Source organism: Hypanus sabinus, chromosome 7 (genome assembly GCF_030144855.1).
Source record: "Hypanus sabinus isolate sHypSab1 chromosome 7, sHypSab1.hap1, whole genome shotgun sequence".
NCBI classification, from domain to species: Eukaryota; Metazoa; Chordata; class Chondrichthyes; order Myliobatiformes; family Dasyatidae; genus Hypanus; species Hypanus sabinus.
In genome coordinates, this window is record NC_082712.1 from 140,415,156 (window position 1) to 140,433,259 (window position 18,104).

At 39.7% G+C, this 18,104-nt stretch overlaps 1 protein-coding gene across 1 annotated transcript in view; it reads right to left on the reverse strand.

Moving 5' to 3' along the window:
- The window catches only part of LOC132397261 (protein inscuteable homolog), a 400,127-nt gene extending 382,843 nt beyond the window's left edge, over nucleotides 1-17,284 (reverse strand). The window contains exon 1 of the mRNA XM_059975774.1: nucleotides 17,177-17,284. The gene's annotated coding sequence lies outside the window, so the exon portion shown is untranslated. The remainder of the gene's footprint in view (nucleotides 1-17,176) is intronic.
- Nucleotides 17,285-18,104: the final 820 nt, after the last annotated feature.

Genomic DNA, 18,104 nt, shown 5'->3' on the forward strand with positions numbered 1-18,104 from the left:
ATCAACTTCCAAATGTGCTTTTTCCCAAATTGTACATTAAGGTCATAAGCTTGCATTGTGTTACTGTGGTCACGGAGTCATGAACCATAACTACTAAATATGATCCGCAAAACACCAGGGACAGCGAGAGGAAATAGCGTGAGCAGGAGCAGGGAAAATAGAGTAAGTTGAAACATCCTAAAATATTTATAAACAGCAACATAAATATTTATATTTGGCAATACCTACCATCGCAAAGATAATCTGTTCAGTTATCATCAACTATAAAGCTTCCTTTTTCAGAAAGTTTCCACTCAAATAAAAGGACTTGCTCTGAAAATATATTGTCAGTGAGGGCAAGGGACTCTCCATAGACCCTGCCTGAACTTGTTAAATGGTTCTTGGATTTTCTACCGTGTGACAGATGGCTGCAATTATTTGTACAGCTTGTGCTAAGAATTAAACAAATCAGTAATCCAATTTGGAAGCCTTCATAGTGTAATATACTACAAAATAATATGCCAGAGCAAAGCAGTTACTATCACAAATTACCACTCATTATAAAAGCTTCCCATGTTTCAGCTTTCTTAAATTTCCTCTTACAAATGGCACTAAACAAAAGAAAAATTGAATGAGATCTATTGCATTATTGCTGATGTTTCTTTAGTTTTGTTACATTGGCCAAATTAAATAGAATATTAGTTCAAACATGTTAAGATCTAATAATTCTCCAGAGAAAATCCAACCCTTTTATTAACTGTAGGAAAGAAATTTGAGGTAATATGAAGAAACTTTAGCCAAAGTGGACCATAATCAGAAATGACTTATCAATGAAATGAATCAGAATTATAAATTTACAAATCCCCTTGATGGTCATAGTGAAAAGAAATATTAGAAACAATCCAATCAACGTTTAAGAACCTCAGATAAACTCCAGTACACAGAATTATTAGACACTTTCTTATTTAGTAAGACAAGAACTAACATCAAACCAATAGACAGCTGTAGATTCAGCATACAAATGTGACAAGGTATTCTAACACACACACACACCCACACACAAAATATATCTAAACAGGATGTCACATTCTGAAGCAATGCTCTATCTTCACCAGTCTTTGTAAAAAAAAAAAAGTGGGAAAGAAGAGGGCAAAAGCACATTATCCTCGGGACTGCCCATTTCTGCGCAATTCTTTTCTTCTTTTCAATGTTGGAAGAATTTCTTATAACATTACCATGCAGTCACTCCCCCACCACGTCTCCACTCTCTCTCACCAACTTCTTGACGGGTTGAGATATTGTGATTTATTAGGCACATGGCAAATGCCTATAAAAAGAATTAAGGTTTAAGCAGAGTGGATTTTGTGTGAGTGGGCCAGGATTAGAGTGGAGAGCTTGAAGGTTTGGCTGAAGAGGCTTTAGTGTGGACCAATGGAGGCTAAGGGAAGTTTCCTTCTTTCTTTGTCTATCAGTGCCTAGCTAGAGTATTGAGAATGGATCCAGGGTCAGTGATATATTCTTTATGCAAGAAGTGGGAGCTCTGAGAGACCTCCAGTCTCCCTGATAAGTAGATATGTAAGGTGCATCCAGGTGCAGCTAATTACAGCCCATGTTAGGAAACTGGAGCTGCAGCTGCTGGCCTTCAGCTCATACGGCAGAATGAGAAGGTGATAGATAAGAGCTACGGGGAGATAGTCACGCCTGACTTGCAGGAGGCAGGTAGCTGGGTGAATGTCAGGAAAGGGAAGGGAATAGAAAGAAAGTGCAGACTAGCTCATTCCACTCAGTAACAGGTATACTGCTTCAGATGCTGTTGGGGTGAAAGTTGCAACCACTGGGCCTCTGACATTGAGTCAGTCTCTGTGGCTGAGGAGGGAAAGGGAAAGAACAGGAGAGCAATAGTGATAGTGGGTTCAATAGTTAGAGGAGCAGATAGGAAATTCCGGACACAAAAGACACCTAGGTTATATGTTGTCTCCTAATGTTTCTAAAGGGACGGGAGGGGATGTTAAAAGAGTGGAGGAGTGGCATTGCTAATCAGGGAGGGTATCACAGCTGCAGAAAGTGAGAACACAATGGAGGGATCATTTACTGAATCAATGTAACAGAAAGTCAGAAACAAGAATAGAGTAAACACTCTTTTGGAACTATTCTATAGACTCTCCCTCATCCCCAAGTGCAACAGAAAAACTGAAGAACAGATCAGGAGGCAGATTTTGGAGAGATGAAAAAATAACAGTGTTATTGTCATGGGTGACTTCAACTTCCCTGATATTGACTGGTGCCTCCTTCGGGCGAAAGGTTTAGATGGGGGGGGTGGATTTGTTAGACATGTCCAGGAAGAATATACAATATGTAGACAGAAAGTTTAGAGAGGATGTTGAGAAGATTTATCAGGATGCTACCTGGGTTAGAGCACATGTTTTATGAGGATAGATCAAGAGAGCTAGTGCTTTGGTCTTCAGAGCAGAAGAAGATGAGAGGTGACTTGATAGAGGTATACAAGTTGTTAAGAGGCATAGAACAAGTGAACAGCCAGAGACTTTTTCCAGGGCAGAAGTAACTAATGTGAGAGGGCATAATTTTGCAGTAACACACAGAAAATGCTGGAGGAACTCAGAAGTTTGGGCTGCATCTATGGAAATGAATGAACAGTCAATATTTCGGGCCAAGACCCAACATCAGGACCAGAAGGAGAGGGGGAAGATGCCATAATAAAAAGGTTGGTGATAGGTGAAGCCAGGTGGGTGGGAAAAGTAAAGGATTGGAGAAGAAGGAATTTGATAAGAGAGGAGAGTGGACAATAGAAAGAAGGGAAGGAAGGTCCCAGGGCAAGTTAATAAGCAGATGAGGAAAAGAGGTAAGAGGACAGAAGGAGGAATAGAAGAAAAGGGAGAGGAAGGGAAAATTACCAGAAGGAGAAATCGAAGTTTATGCCAACAGGTTGGGGGCTACCTAGATGGAATATGAGGTGTTGCTCCTCCACCCTGAGAGTGGCTTCATCATGGCAGAAGAGGAAGTCATGGACCAATATATTGGAACGGGAATGAGGATAGGAATTAAAATGGTTAACCACCAGGAAATTCCGCTTTTGGCAGATGGAGTGGAGGTGCTCAGCAAAGGGTTCACCCAGTTTATGTCGGATCTCATCAATGTAGAGGAGGCCATATCAGGAACACCAGATACAATAGACGATATCAACAGATTTGGAGGTGAAGTCTTGCCTCACTTGGAATGTCCATGTGGGGTTCCGAATGGAGGTAAGGGGTGTGGTGATTGAGCAGGTGTAGCATTTCTGTCACTTGCAGAAGTATGTAGGAGGGACACTTCACTCCTCCATTGCCCTCCATTTTTCTATAAGCCATGTGCCCATCTAAGAGTTTCTTAAATGTCCTTAATGTGCAGTATCTGCCTCTACCATAGCCACATGAAAGACAGAAAATTGAAGGTCTATAGAGGAGGGGAGTGTTAGGTCTAACCTAGAGTAGGTTAGAAGGTCGACACAGTATTGTGGGCTGAGGGCCTGTTTTAGTCTGTACTGTGTCCTATGTTCTGATATTACTGATATCCCCCCCCCCCCCCCCCCCCGCCGTCCGATTCCTAAATGGACTTTGAAGCTTTGGACACTACCTCACATTTTTAATATACAGTATTTCTGTTTTTGCACATATTTAAAAATAATCTATTCAATATATGTAATCGATTTACTTGTTTATTTATTATGTTTTATTTTATTTATTATTATTATTATTTTTCTCTCTCTGTTATATTATGTATTGCATTGAACTGCTTCTGCCAAGTTAACAAATTTCACGTCACATGCCGGTGATAATAAACCTGATTCTGATTCTAATCCCTCCCTTCCACCTGTATCCACAAGTGCCAGAATGACCTAGAGTCCACTTCATCCCACCTCACCCTACCCTACAAGGAGAATCCCTGATCTCACCCTCTCCTTGCCACAGGCTTGGCTTCAGCTAGCTTTGATGAGACCATCATTTTCCCACCATATCTAAGCCTTTCTGATACACCTCTTAAGGTGCCCAAGACTCACTACCCCAAAAACATCTACCATATTTCCTGCTACATCCAAACAATGAAATCCCGATGAGCCTATTTTCTGGATTTTGATGAAAGGATAAAGGAAACAAAAACATTGCATTTTCTTTTGAAAAGAAAATCCAGTGTTCAAGCAAAGGACTCCTTACATTGCAAGGCCTGTCACATCAACACTCCAACAAGGTCATTCTGGCTTTGCAGCAAATAAGTGTCACTTCCAGTGTGGCAACCAGTTCAAGAACCAAGTTTTAAGTTGGAATGGTTTACTTCCCTTCAGTGTCAGGTAATAACAAGCACCGTAGAAACACTGGGGAAGTTTGTGGCTTATCTCAATATATTGATAAGAACTTAGAAGCTTCAAAATTCCTATTTTCATCCTTCAACTGCTTCTTGAGCACGAGGATTATTCACTTCAAACATACGTCAGTGATCTCTGAGGTGGTGATCCAGAGATTCTCTCACAGGCAGAGTACAGGTTTCTTGATCAGGTGGATGCACAAGTCGTTTGAAAGGCTCTGCTGTTTGTTCTTGACCTCTGCATGTTCCAATTTCACAGAGTTGAGGTGCTTAATGTTTTCCCAGATACTTGTTCCACATTATGAGTGGGAACAGGCCAAAGATTTCCATGTGCAAGTGAAGATAATATATTTTTCCCTAGTGACAGCTGGTAATGTGCTTGGATATTATTTGCTTAAATGGAGCTTTAATTCAAGCACACAAGAGGTTCAGCAGATGCAGATGTCTGGGTTGTTTTAGGTATTAGGTTTTGGGCACATGAACCTTGCTCCTCATCAAAAGAACTCAAGAGTATTACACTGCATTGAGGAACAACGTGGGCAATGGTTCACCCTTCCAAATTCAATGAATTTGAAGGATTTTCTGAAAACAGGGTGGTAGTGCTTCCCCTGTACTTTGTAGCAATAAGAGAAATAAACTGACTGCAGCTTTGTAAAACAAAGATGATGCCAAGTTTAAATTTCCTCTAGAAAGAAGCTTGTTGGATGCAAGATGCAGTTTTGCAGTGAGGCAGGTTCAGAAGAAGGTTTTTGTAAATGCACCATTAATAAGAGTAATGCAAACTTAGCTTGCAGAGCACTTTACAGCAGACAGATTGGTCTGGACAGCTAGAAAGGAAAAGGCTTCACCACAACAGATGTTTGTATATATTGAAGAAGCACGATAACATACACATGACAAAACTGTCCAAGATACACTTCCAATAAACTGTCAACAGAATTAGGAGGGTCACTTTTAAATTGTAATTGCTTTTCTTGATGAAAAATTAAATTAAGTTGGCATAATTATTCATTAAAAGTGAAGTTCTGATGAGAACTTAGTAAAAGTAAGTTGGAAAGTTCACTGAAAGCAATGGTTTCAAACTATCACACACACACACACACACACACACACACACACACACACACACACACACCTGGCCCATCCCCCAACATACATTAATAGATTAATAGTAAGGTAACTTTACATCTACATTCACTAAAATTATAATAAAATTCACTTAATCCTAATTCATTCAATGAATTAAGCTCAACTTTTTTGCAATGCAAACTCAAAATAATAGAATTCAAACATCGGTCCATATGCCACTGAACACTGCTAGAGCATGTTTTCTATTAAATTACTGTTGCTGCTAATTGGGTCTTTTAATTCTTAATTCTGCTTGCAATTTTAAACCATAATTTTAAGCTTTGGATAAAATAGAACACCCTTACCCATATTCAGAACCCCGCCCTAAACTATCTTAAGCCTCATCAAACATTCCTATAAATATGTGTAAGATATAAAAGAAGCCACACTCCTTTTCTTTTCTTTGTACACAGAAATATAGACTTACATTTTTAAAAGAACATTTAAAGCTTGAATTTGTCAGGAACTACATTTTTCAGAGACCATAAAGCTTTTAAACTCATTATGGAACCAAGAAAAGATCACAAAATTCAACTGTAAACAAAATTTCAAGATATATTAAGAATTCATTTCAAATTGATACAACAGTAATTAGCAAAATGTCAACTTTTAATACTATATGGCTTTAGATTTTCCGTATTTTTCTTTAAAGCAGAACAGAATAGCAATGGATCTTGCCCTCCATCCTTCACCCCACAATCACCATAAGACCTTAAGGCATAGGAGCAGAACTAGATGCCATTGGCCCATCGAGTCTGCTCCACCATTCCATCATGGTTGATTTATTAACCCTCTCAAACACATTTACCTACCATCTCCCTGTAATCCTTGACACCCTGGCTAACCAAGAACTTACCAATTTCTGCTTTAGATATACCCAATGACGCAGCCTCCACAGCCATCTGTGGCAATGAATTCCACAGATTCACCAACCTCTGGTAAAAGAAATTTCTCCACTCTGTTCTAAACACTATTCTGAGGCGGTGCCCTCAATTCCTAGACATCCCCACTACACAAAACATTCTCTCCACATCCTACTCTATTCTATAGGTTTCAATGAGATCCTCCATCACTGTTCTAAACTCCAGCAAGTATAGGCCCAGAGCCAGCAAATACCCTGAATGATTCCTTTCATTCCCGGAATCATTCTCATGAATTTCCTCTGGAACCTCTCCAATGCCAGCACATCTCTTTTCAGATAAGGGCCCTATAACTGCTCACAATACTCCAAGTATGCTCTGACCAATGCCTTACAAAGCCTCAACATTATATCCTTCCTTTTATATTCTAGTTTTCTTGAAATAAATGTTTACATGGTATTTGCCTTCCTTACCACTGACTCAAACTGCAAATTAACCTTAGGGAATCCTGCACAAGGATTCTCAAGTTCTTTTGCACCTCTGATTTCTATTTAGAGAATAGTGTATGCCTTAATTCCTTCTAACAAAGTGCATGACCATACAATTCCCTACACTATCTTCCATCTGCCACCTCTTTACCCATTCTCCCAATCAGCACAAATCCTTCAGCAGACTCAATGCTTCCTCAACTCTATCTACCCCATCACCCATCTCCATACCATCCAAAAGGTTAGCCGAAAGCCATCAATTCCATTATCAATATCATTGATATATAACATGAACATAAGTGGTCCCAACACCAGTGACTGCCGTCACTGGCAGTCGATCAGAAAAGGCACCCATTATTCCCACTTCTTGCCTCCTGCCGCTCAGCCAATCTTCTATCCATGCCAGTACCTTTCCTATGTTACCATGGTTTCTTACCTTGCTTATCAGCCTCATGTTTTGCACCTTGTCAAAGGTCTTCTGAAAATCCAAGTAAACAACATCCACTGACTCTCCTTTGTCTATCCTGCCTGTTACTTCCTCAGAGAATTCCAACAGATTCGTCAGACAAGATTTCCCCTTAAGGAAACCATGCTGACTTTGGCCTACTTTATCACGTGCCTCCAAGCACCCCGAAACCTCATCATAAAGAATGGACTTCAATATCTTCCTAACCACTAATGTCAAGATAACCGGCATATCATTTCCTTTCTTTTGCCTATCTCCCTTCTTAAAGAGAGGAGTAATATTCACAATTTTCCAATCCTCTGGAACCATTCCAAAATCTAGTGACTAATGCCACCACAATCTCTTCACCCATCTATCTCAGAACACTGGGGGGCAGTCCATCTGGTCCAGGTACCTCATCTACCTTCAGTCCTTTCAGCCTCCCAAGCTGCTTCTCCTTCATAATTGCACCTACACTTACTTCTGCCCCCTTAACACTCTCAAATTTCTGGCATACTGCTAGTGTCTTCCACAGTGATGAATGACAAAATACTTATTAAGTTCATTAGGTGTCGTTTCCAAGCAGTCTGATTCCAATCTTGCCTCTCTTTTACTCTTTATATGTCTAAAAAAGTCTGAAGCTGGCCTCAGTTATATTATTGACTAGCTTACCTTTGTGTTTCATCTTTTCCATCCAGATTGCTTTATTATTTGCCTTCTGTTGGCTTTTAAAAGCTTCCCAATCCTCTAACTTCTTACTCATTTTTGTTCCATTATATGCCCTCTTTTGGTGTATGCTGTCTTTAGCTTCCTTTGTCAGCCATGGTTGCATCATCATCCCTTTATAATACTACATCTTCATTGGGATGTATTTATCCTGCACCTTCCAAATTGCACCCAGAACCTCCCACTATTGCTACTCTGCCATCATCCTTGATCGTGTCCCCTTCTAATTAACTTCAGCCTGCTCTTCTCTCATGCCTCTGTAATTCCTTTTACTCCACTGTAATACTGATATATCTGACTTCAGCTTCTCCCGCTCAAACTGCAGGGTGAATTCAATCCTATTATGAATCCAGAATTGTGTTTTCCATAGTGGGCTTAACCACAAGCTATCTACAAAGCCGTCTCATAGGCATTCTACAAATCTCATCTCTTGGGATCCAGCACTTGATTTTCCCATTCTACCTGCATATTGAAATCCCCCATGATTATTGCAACATTGCCCGTTACTGCCTTTTTCTATCCCCTGCTGTAATTTGTACCCCAATCCTAGCAACTGTTCGGAAGACTGGATGTAACTCCCACCAGTGTCTTTTTACTCTTACAGTTTCTTAACTCTACCTACAAGATTCTACATCTTCCAATCCTATGTCCACCTCTTTCTAAGCACTTGATTTCTTTTTTTTTAACAACAGAGGCACTCACCTGTCCTTTCTATACAAGATGTATCCTTGGATGGTCAGTTTCTAATTATGATCTTCCTTCATTCACATCTCAGTGATGCCCATTATGTCATACCTGCCAATCTCTAACTGCATTACCAGAACATCTCCTTTATTCTGTATATTGCTTGCATTCAAATATAACACAATCAGTCCTGTTTTCAGCATCTTTTACATTTTTTGCGCTAAGTTTCACTTCAACTTTTCCCACTGGCTGCAATTTTGCCCTATTATCTGTCTGTCCTTCCTCACAGTCTCACCACATCTGCTTGCACACCAACTGCCCCATCCTCAACCACTTCGGTTCACATCCCCTTGCCAAGTTAGTTTAAATCCTCCCGAACAGCCCTAGCAAACCTGCCTGCAAGGATATTGTCCCCTTCAGGTTCAGGTGTAACGGTCATTCCTGTACAGTTCATGCCTTCCACAGAAGAGTTCCCAATGATCTAGAAATCTGAAACCTTGCCCCCTGCACCAATTCATCAGCCATGCATTCACCTGCAAAACCCTCTATTCTTACCCTCACCGACGCATGGTACAAGCAATAACCCACAAATTATGACCTTTGAGATCCTGCTTTTCAACTTTCTGCCTAGCTCCCTATATTCTCTCTTCAGCACCTTGTCCCTTTTTCTACCTACGTCATTGCCACCAATATATACCATGTCCTCCAGCTGTCATCCCTCCTCATTTAGAATATTGTGGACCCAATCTGAGACACCCCTGACCCTGGCACCTGGGAGGCAACTTACCAATTTGCTGTCTCTTTCATGTCCACAGAATCTCCTGTCTGCTCTTCTAACTATGGATTCCCTAATCACTACTGCCCTCCTCTTCTCCACTTTCCCTTCCAAGCCACAGGCCCAGAATCAGTGCCAGAGACCCAGTCACTGTGGATTAACCCCACTCTTCGAGTTCTTCCTCCTTCCTCTCCACAGTAGGCAGAGTGGTATACTTTTTATTAAGGGGAACAGCTACAGGTCTATTCCACACTATCTGCCTATTCCCCTTGCATCACCTGATAGTCACCCAGCTACCTACCTCCTGCAACATAGTGGTGACTACCTCCTATCTGTCATTTCTTCAGTCTCCTCTATGAGCAAAAGGTCATGCAGGGATAGTTTCAGTTCCTTAACACAGTCTCTAAGTGCAGCTCGATGCACTTCATGCAAATGTAGTCTCTTGGTTTCCCACATCTCACACGAAGAACATACCACTAAGCCTGAACTCACTTTCCCTGCACTAGTTACGTGCTAACAGACATGTCTGTTCCAAGCATAATGCCTAATTAAACTAACCGCTTCTGACTGCATATGATCTATATTCCTTCAACCCTGTATATCATTGACTTCAGAAAGTAGTGTAGTGCACATGCTCCTGATAACAACAATGGTGTTGAGGTCGAAAGCTGCAATTCCCAAGAGTGAATGTCATCAGGAGCCTGTTCTGGTGCAAAAATATGACTTTGACGTCCACTATCTTGAAATGCTTCAAGAGGCAGGTGATGGCATGCATCACCTCCAGTCGGTCATACAACCACAACCCAGTGCAGTTTGCCAGTCTGCAACGGCACAATGACTGGTGCTATCTCCCTGGCTCTACATTTCTGAAGCATCAAGACACTAAAGGTACCTACATTAGGTTATTCTTTATAAAATAACAGTACTAGTCCTGAGACTCAATACCTCTATTTCCAATTGGATCCTCAACTTCCTGAACAGCATGACAGTAAGAATAGGAAGCAACACCTCCTCCATGATTAGTCTCATCACCGGTGCTCCACAAGTCTGCATCCTCAGCCCCCTATACACTCACCACAGCATGGCCAGAGCCTGGTCAAACACCATCTATGTTCGCAGATAGATAGTGGTAGTGGGCTGTACCTCAAATAACAATTAGTCAGTGTAAAGAAAGGAGATAGAGAGTCTAGTGACATGGTGTCAAGACAACTTTCCCTCAATGTCAGCAAAACAAAAGAGCTGGTCAGTGACTTCAGGAAGTGGAGGGAGTGTAATATACATGCCCTTGTTTCCATCAATGGTGCTGAGGTCGAGGGGTTGAGAGCTTCAAATTGAGGAGAGAACATCACCAATAGTCTGTACTGGTCCAACCACATTGATGTAATGGCTAAGAAACCTCATCAGTGTCTCCATCTCCTCAGGAGGCTAAAGAATTTGGCATGTCCCCTTTGACGTTCACCAATTATTAATTGGTGCACCACAGGAAACATCCTATCTGGATGCAATGTACCTTGGTATGGCAACTGCTTTGCCTGTGACTGCAAAAAAACTGCAGCGAGTTGTGGACTCGGCTCAGCATAACATAATAACCAACCTTCCCTCCAAGGTTCTTCAACCATCCAAAACCAACATTATCATCCATCGAAAAATAATCTCTTTTCTTTACAAGGAGCATCATGTCTTCAAACTATCCTTCTCCTTCTGGTCCCAAGCAATGCTGTTACATTTCAAATACATTCCCATCTCTCCTGAAGACCATGTTAAAATCTGCCCTGTCAGGTTTCCACGCATGCTAGTACTCCCATTACCTGGGTAGATGTTATTATGGCCTGCTCTGCGAGGGCAGCCAATATGCACAATAGTGACTCTGGAGAAGCCAACTTTTGGCATAGAGATTAAACTATAACCTCTCTCAGGTAAATGAAGAAAGACTCTATGACACTATTGGATAAATCACAGGGAAATGATCCCAAATTGATACTAGAGCATGTGCTCAATACAAAATTTCTAATACATTGTCATTAAAAGAGCAAATAATGGAAACAAATTAGGCAAACTGATATGAAATGGGAATCTAAGCAACAGCCTTAGGTAAAAGCTCTTTAGATTTGTCGGAAATACATGGCCTCTTGATCCTAATGAAGGGTCTCAGCTTGAAACATTGACAGTTTATTCCCCTCCATAGATGATGGCCTGCTGAGCTCCTCCAGTATTTTGTGTGTGTTGTGTGCATGTTGCCTCTTTTTCTGCATCAGTATTACATTACCTGGATCACTTGGAGTCACCTCATCGATGAAAACACAGAATCTTGAAGAGATGAAGCTCATTGGCCCTATTAAAGGACAGTCACCTTGTCCAGCTAACACGTAATATCCATACCACTGGCCCTGCTTTTTCCTCCATCAGCTTTTTTTTATCCCATCAGTTGACTCAACAATTCCTGTTTTTAATATTTTCCTTGTTTTGCTGCAATGTTCAAGATACCAACAATTCTGAGTGGGAATTTAAAAAACTGTCCTTTCTGCTTTAGATATTTCCAACAATTTTAATTCTATGACTTTTTACCAAACAACATTTTCCCCTTGAACTAAACCTTCTATCATTTTAGCAACATCAATTCAACTTAACCCTTTTTCAAAATGAACATTATCAATTTTTTCAAGTTCTTTTCATAAATGATGTTCATCACAACAACTAAAAAGCTCTTGTACTGTTCTGAACACCTTTACATCTTTCTGGAAGTGCCATGTACAGAATTAACTACAATACAATGATCAGTGATTTAAACTTCCAGCATTAACTCTATTTTTATATTCTGCTTCTGTTATAAATTCATGTAAAATTTTATAAACACATCATCATTTTGTTCTACCGTCTCTAAATATATGTGCTCATGAATACAAAAGTCTCGCAGTTCATTAAAATAATTTTTGAAATAATGTTATTTAAGGTGGATTATCTACAAGATCGATTGAGCAAATAATTTAACTCCATTTTCTATCATATGGACGATTTAACCTCCATAAATGTCACCTGAATTCAACAACCTGTCCTCATCACTCTGCATTGAGTTGCTGTTTACAATCATCTGCAAACATTGTAAAACTGCTCCTGCACCAAAGAAGGCATTATTTCTACAAGTTGAATCATAAACCCAGAACTAACTATTTGTAAATTCAGTTGCAAAATAGCTCTTTGTCAGGCAAGCTCTCTTCATCCACTGCCTTAAGTTTCATGTCATTAAGGCTTTTGTAGATCCACATCATCACTTTCCCTTTAACTTCAAGTGCTTCCAACTTCTTTACAAACATCCTGTAAAGAGTTCTGCACTATGTTTTTGGAAAAATCCTCATCATGCAATATATATGCTTGCTGCACACAGCAGTTATAAAGAACCAGAATCATATACAATGTAACTGGCATATGTCACGAAATTTATTGTTTTGCAGGAGCAGCATAGTGCAATACATAACAAAAAACTATAAATTACAATAAGGATAGAGGGAAAGAGAGACAGATAAAATTAAATTAACTAAGTAGTGCAAAAAGGGAGTGAGAAAATACTGAGGGAGTACATGGGTTCATTGTCCATTCAAAATCTGATTGCAGAGGGGAAGAAGCTGTTTCTAAACCACTGAGTGTGTGTCTTCATGCTCGGCTACACCTCCTTGGTGGTAGCAATGAGTAGAGTGCATGTCCTGGGTGATGAGAATCCTTAATGATAAATGTTGCCATTTGAGGCATCGCCTTTTGAAGATAGCCCTCGATGATGGGGAGGTTCGTGCCCATGATGGAGTTAGCCGAGTTTGCAACTTCCCACAGCTTTTTCCAATCATTGTAGTGGCCCCACCATACCAGATGGTTATGCAATCAGTCAAAATGCTTTCCACAGTACATCTGTAGAAATTTACAAGAGTCTTTGCTGATATACCAAATCTCTTCAAACTCCAAATGAAATATAGCTGCTGTCATGCCTTCTTTGTAATTTTGTCAATATGCTGGGCCCAGAATAGATCTTCAGAGATGATTTTGAAGGAATTTGAAGCTGCTCACCCTTTCCACTACTGATCCCTCAATGAGGATGTGTGCGTTGAAGAATATTCCATTGATGCATCTGGTACTGGATTTTCCGCTCAAGGTTACTTATTAAAGAGCTGAACCATATGAGGGAATTCCAGTAAACAACAAATGTGGTTTATCAGTATGTCACTGCATTTTAAAAAAGCAGGGAGGATGATGTAAACACACACAAAAAGTGGAGGTTTTCTATTGGTTTAGCAAAGGGAGTGGCCTATAAGATGCTTTATTGTCTTGAGAATGAAGCTGATTGATGTGCTTTTTAGGAAAAATAAAGAGCATCATTTTTGGAGTTTACAATAAGGTAGATTTTGCAACAATACATAATGCCTTGGAGTGGCAATGATCTTAGAAGGACAGATGATTTCTTCACTATACTGTCTATGAAGGTTCTCAGTCATCCAGGTCATTGCATATCAAGCAGTAGTAACTCAAGGCAACTGGATTTGCTGTGTTATCTTGAAGACATTTTGCCAGTCATCCAAGAGGGTCCTTCAGTTCTGATCCATGGTGGGAAGTTTTTTTTCCTGTCTTATAAACTCTGTAAGTTGTTTAAAGGTATAGTAATCACATGATGTTCGATAAGAGTCGTAGAGGTAATGAGGGGTCATTAGTCTTATTTTTGCATGAATGGAGGTGTGAACTATTGTGGAGACAGTGGTAAAGATGTTAGAATTGTAACTAGCTGATAGATGATATCGCACCCCGCCCTCTCAGTTCAGGGATGGGTTTTCCAGTTTGACAAAGATGGTTTCTTCAATCCCTCTTTCTAACCACCTGTGCTCTCCATCCAAAATGTGCACATTGCTATCATTAGAGATGTATCCAGTGTCCTTTAGGTGTAGATATACTGCTGAGTCTTGACCTGAGGTGTTAGACCTCCCATGTTGGGCCATCCAGTTGTGAAGTGGTTGTTTTGTCTTACCGATATACAGATCTGTGCAGTTCCCTTTGCATTGGATAGTACACACAATGTTGCTCTGTTTATGTTTATGTTTATGTTTTTTTATGTTTGGGTGTAGGATCCCTGGGGTGGATGAGTTTTTATCTGAGTGGGTTTGACAAACACAGGGAAGTGGTGTTTGCTGAAAATCCTTCTGAGTTACTCAAAAACTCCAGCCACATATGGGATGTCTATGTTTTCCCATCCACTTTGTTCTTTCACTTTGTCTGATGGGCTGATGTCCCTGCTGGTTTTCTGTTGCTGTCTTGAAGACCCAGTCAGTTAGGTGCAAGTTTTCATGGCTTCTCTTCAAAAACTTGTGCTCCTTGTCTTTAGCTGTAATGTTGTTAGGTACATTCTCGGCGTGGTGATGTAGAGTTTTGTTAACCCCCGACTTATGTTCTACTTGATAAAGATCTAAACCACATTTGCTTCTTGAGGGGACTCTAGTAAACAACAAATGCAGTTTATCAATATGTCACTGAAGATGTTTAAAAAAAGCAGGAGAGATAGCTATACTGTTATAATCACTTCATGAAATCCAACAGGCAGGCCCTTTTGGTGTGGCAATGTCAAATCATATCTTTAAATGGATTTTGAAGGTTGCCTGTTGGATCCATGCCAGCTCCTAGAAGAGCAATTCCATTCTTTTAGTTTTAAATAAACTGTTCGTCTGCAACTTATTCTCTCTCACACTTACCTGTGATTCGCCTTCTTGCCATTAATTTACATCAAGCAGTAACTCATCATAGCTACCAGTACATCACAGAGATGTGAGAGTATTTCCCCAGAGCACCCAGGGGAAATCCTCATTGGTCACAGTGAGAACCAAGTCTTCACTGACAGCACAAAGAAGCAGATCGAACTAGATCCCTGGAGCCAAGGTGGCATTCCTAAATGCTGCACCACTACTGAGTCTGTGAATCCTTTCTCATGCGGAAGGACGCAAGACCCAGGTCAGCACTTTAGATTCATTCCGGATCTACTACTCCCAGTTTCCCAAAATGACTCTTCTATCCACTGTCACCATCCACTTCCTCTTGCTACTCCTTAGCTGATCTGTGCTCCTCATCCTAACACCATTCCACCCCTGACATTCAACCACTATCCCTCCAGGCACGGTTCATCCTGAATTCCTGGGACAGCAGCTTGAAAGAATAAAAGTCAAGAGCATTTCTTGTCTCCAAATTTGTGACCATATCCGTATGTTCATCCAGACTTAAACTTAACTCATTGACAGTAAATCCAAAATTATTTAACAGTCAACAAATTGTCACACAGTCATTTTAGAGCAGGAAAATGTGGGAGTTAACTTTAGCTAATCAAACAGGAGGGATACTCCTTGCTCTACTCTTGAGACCTATTACATTGACCTGAAAGTCAGCAAACTTACTGCTGCACCAAAAGATACAGATGGACTTGAATTCACATTCTGCCAGTCCTCTCATTCTGAATTGTCTCAAATTGATCTTCTTAATCAAGATTTCTTTTAAAAATGTATGATTCTTTTCCACAATTAATCTCCACTATAATTTTCAGTTAAAATTTTTAAGAGTTCATATAATTTCCCTAAACCCAAGGCTACAATGAAAATAAAATGCTACTCATTACACAGAACCAAAGCAAAAAGATACGGTATGTACAATATTAAAGTGATAATTGCACACTTTCAATACCTATAAAAATGCTGATACAGCTTCAAAGGCAATATGATCAAAAGCAATCTCACCAGGTAGTCTTCCTGAAGTGTGGGGAATTAGATGAAATAAAAATTACTGTATACCACCTTAAGTAATTGATTTTGTATTTGAATTTGAAACACATTGCAAGACTTGCAATCCATTTTCTAACCTTTTTCACAAACATTGTCCTACAAATATCACTTCAAATTTCAAAATGAATTTATTAAAGTATATATATGTCACCATATACAACCATGAGATTTATTTTCTTGTGGGCAAACTCAGTAAATCCAAGAACTATAAAAGAATCAATGAGCGATCACATCCAACCAATGTGCAAATAAACTGTGAAAAAACAGAAATAATAATAAATAAATAAGCAATAAGTATCAAGAACATGAGATGAAAAGTCCTTGAAAGTGAGTCTATAGGTAGTGGGAAAAGTTCAGTGATGGGGCAAGAGAAGTTAAATGAAGTTAACCTCGTAAGTTCAAGAGCCTGATAGTTGAGGGATAATAGCTGTTCCTGAACCTGGTAGCATGAATCCTGAGGCTCCTGTACTTTCTTCCTGATGATAACAGTGAGAAGAGAGCATGAACTGGGTGGTGGGGTCCTTGAAAGTGTATGCTGCTTTCCCGCAACAATGCTCCATGTAGATGTGCTTAATTGAGGGGAGGTCTTTATAAGTCATGTACCAGGCCAAATCCGTTCCTTTTGTGCTATATGATTCCAATTATAATTCTCAGTTTGGAATAATATTATTGCAAGGAACTCTGTAAAAACTGGTAAACCTGCATTGCCAGGAAATAAACACTCTTAAATCTTGGATATAAAATAGAAACATTCTAATCATATTCTCAGCTTCCCAGTGTGGTAATTTTCTTTTGTCTGTCATGCATGATTTATCTGACAGGATATCTCATTGCCAACAAACAAGCCAGCTGACTTGACATGAAAATACAAACATATTTGAAGAATCTGAAAAGCAGTGCAGTAAATGCCACCCACATGTTCATCTTTCAAAAGAACTTACCCCAGAATAATTAAAATTCAGAAACGACTTCAAATTCTTCACTACTTTGCGAGCTTCCACGTCTCCTTTGAAATCCTCAGTTCACTTTCCCAGTCGAACAAGCTTGAGCAACTCTGGAAGGAGGAAGCAGTATTCTAACAAACACAAAAATCTTTCCAACATCACAGGAGATTTGAGGTCTTAAGTTTTTTACTAACCACTGACGAGTTGCATTATAGGACTCCTATTTATTCCTACCCACTGAAATAAATACCTCAGCAGTCCAGACTAGACTCAGAACTTTTATTTTGGTTGAGACACCACATCATGCCGTCAGTCAAGCAGTGCACAGCTTTAACTGGGCTTCAGTCCAAACAGACATAAAACTATTCTGGTTGTGTCTACTGCTGCAGCCAAAATGTTCAAAGCGATTTCCTCGTAAAATCCCTGATAGTGGCTAAATAGAATGCATTTGGAAGATTAGATGATTTAATACACTTCATGTCTTCAGAAAAATAAATTTAAATAAGTATAAATATGATAACAGATGCTGCTAATGCAACAGAAGTAGAAAATTAGAGAGCAGATGTTCAAAGAAAGCAAAAATTCCAGGAAATACCTTGAAGAGGAGAATGCAAATAATTTCAATAATGCATTGCTGCGCAAGAAGTCCCATACTATATAAATACAAAAGGTAAAAAATCAAAGCTATGTCAATACATATTGTACATACCATTCACCTAAGCAGAGCTTTCACCCAGAATCCAGTAAATAGTTACTGCTGCAGTTACACTGCTCCTGCATTGTTACATTAAGTTCAGGTGTTTCCTCTTGAAGTTGCATTGTTGTCAGCTTCTAATTTGAGGTCTGCTGAAGTTTTTCCACTACAATTCCTGGAAATTAAACTGATTCATTTCTGAATTCAGATAAAAGGAATTACAATAAAACA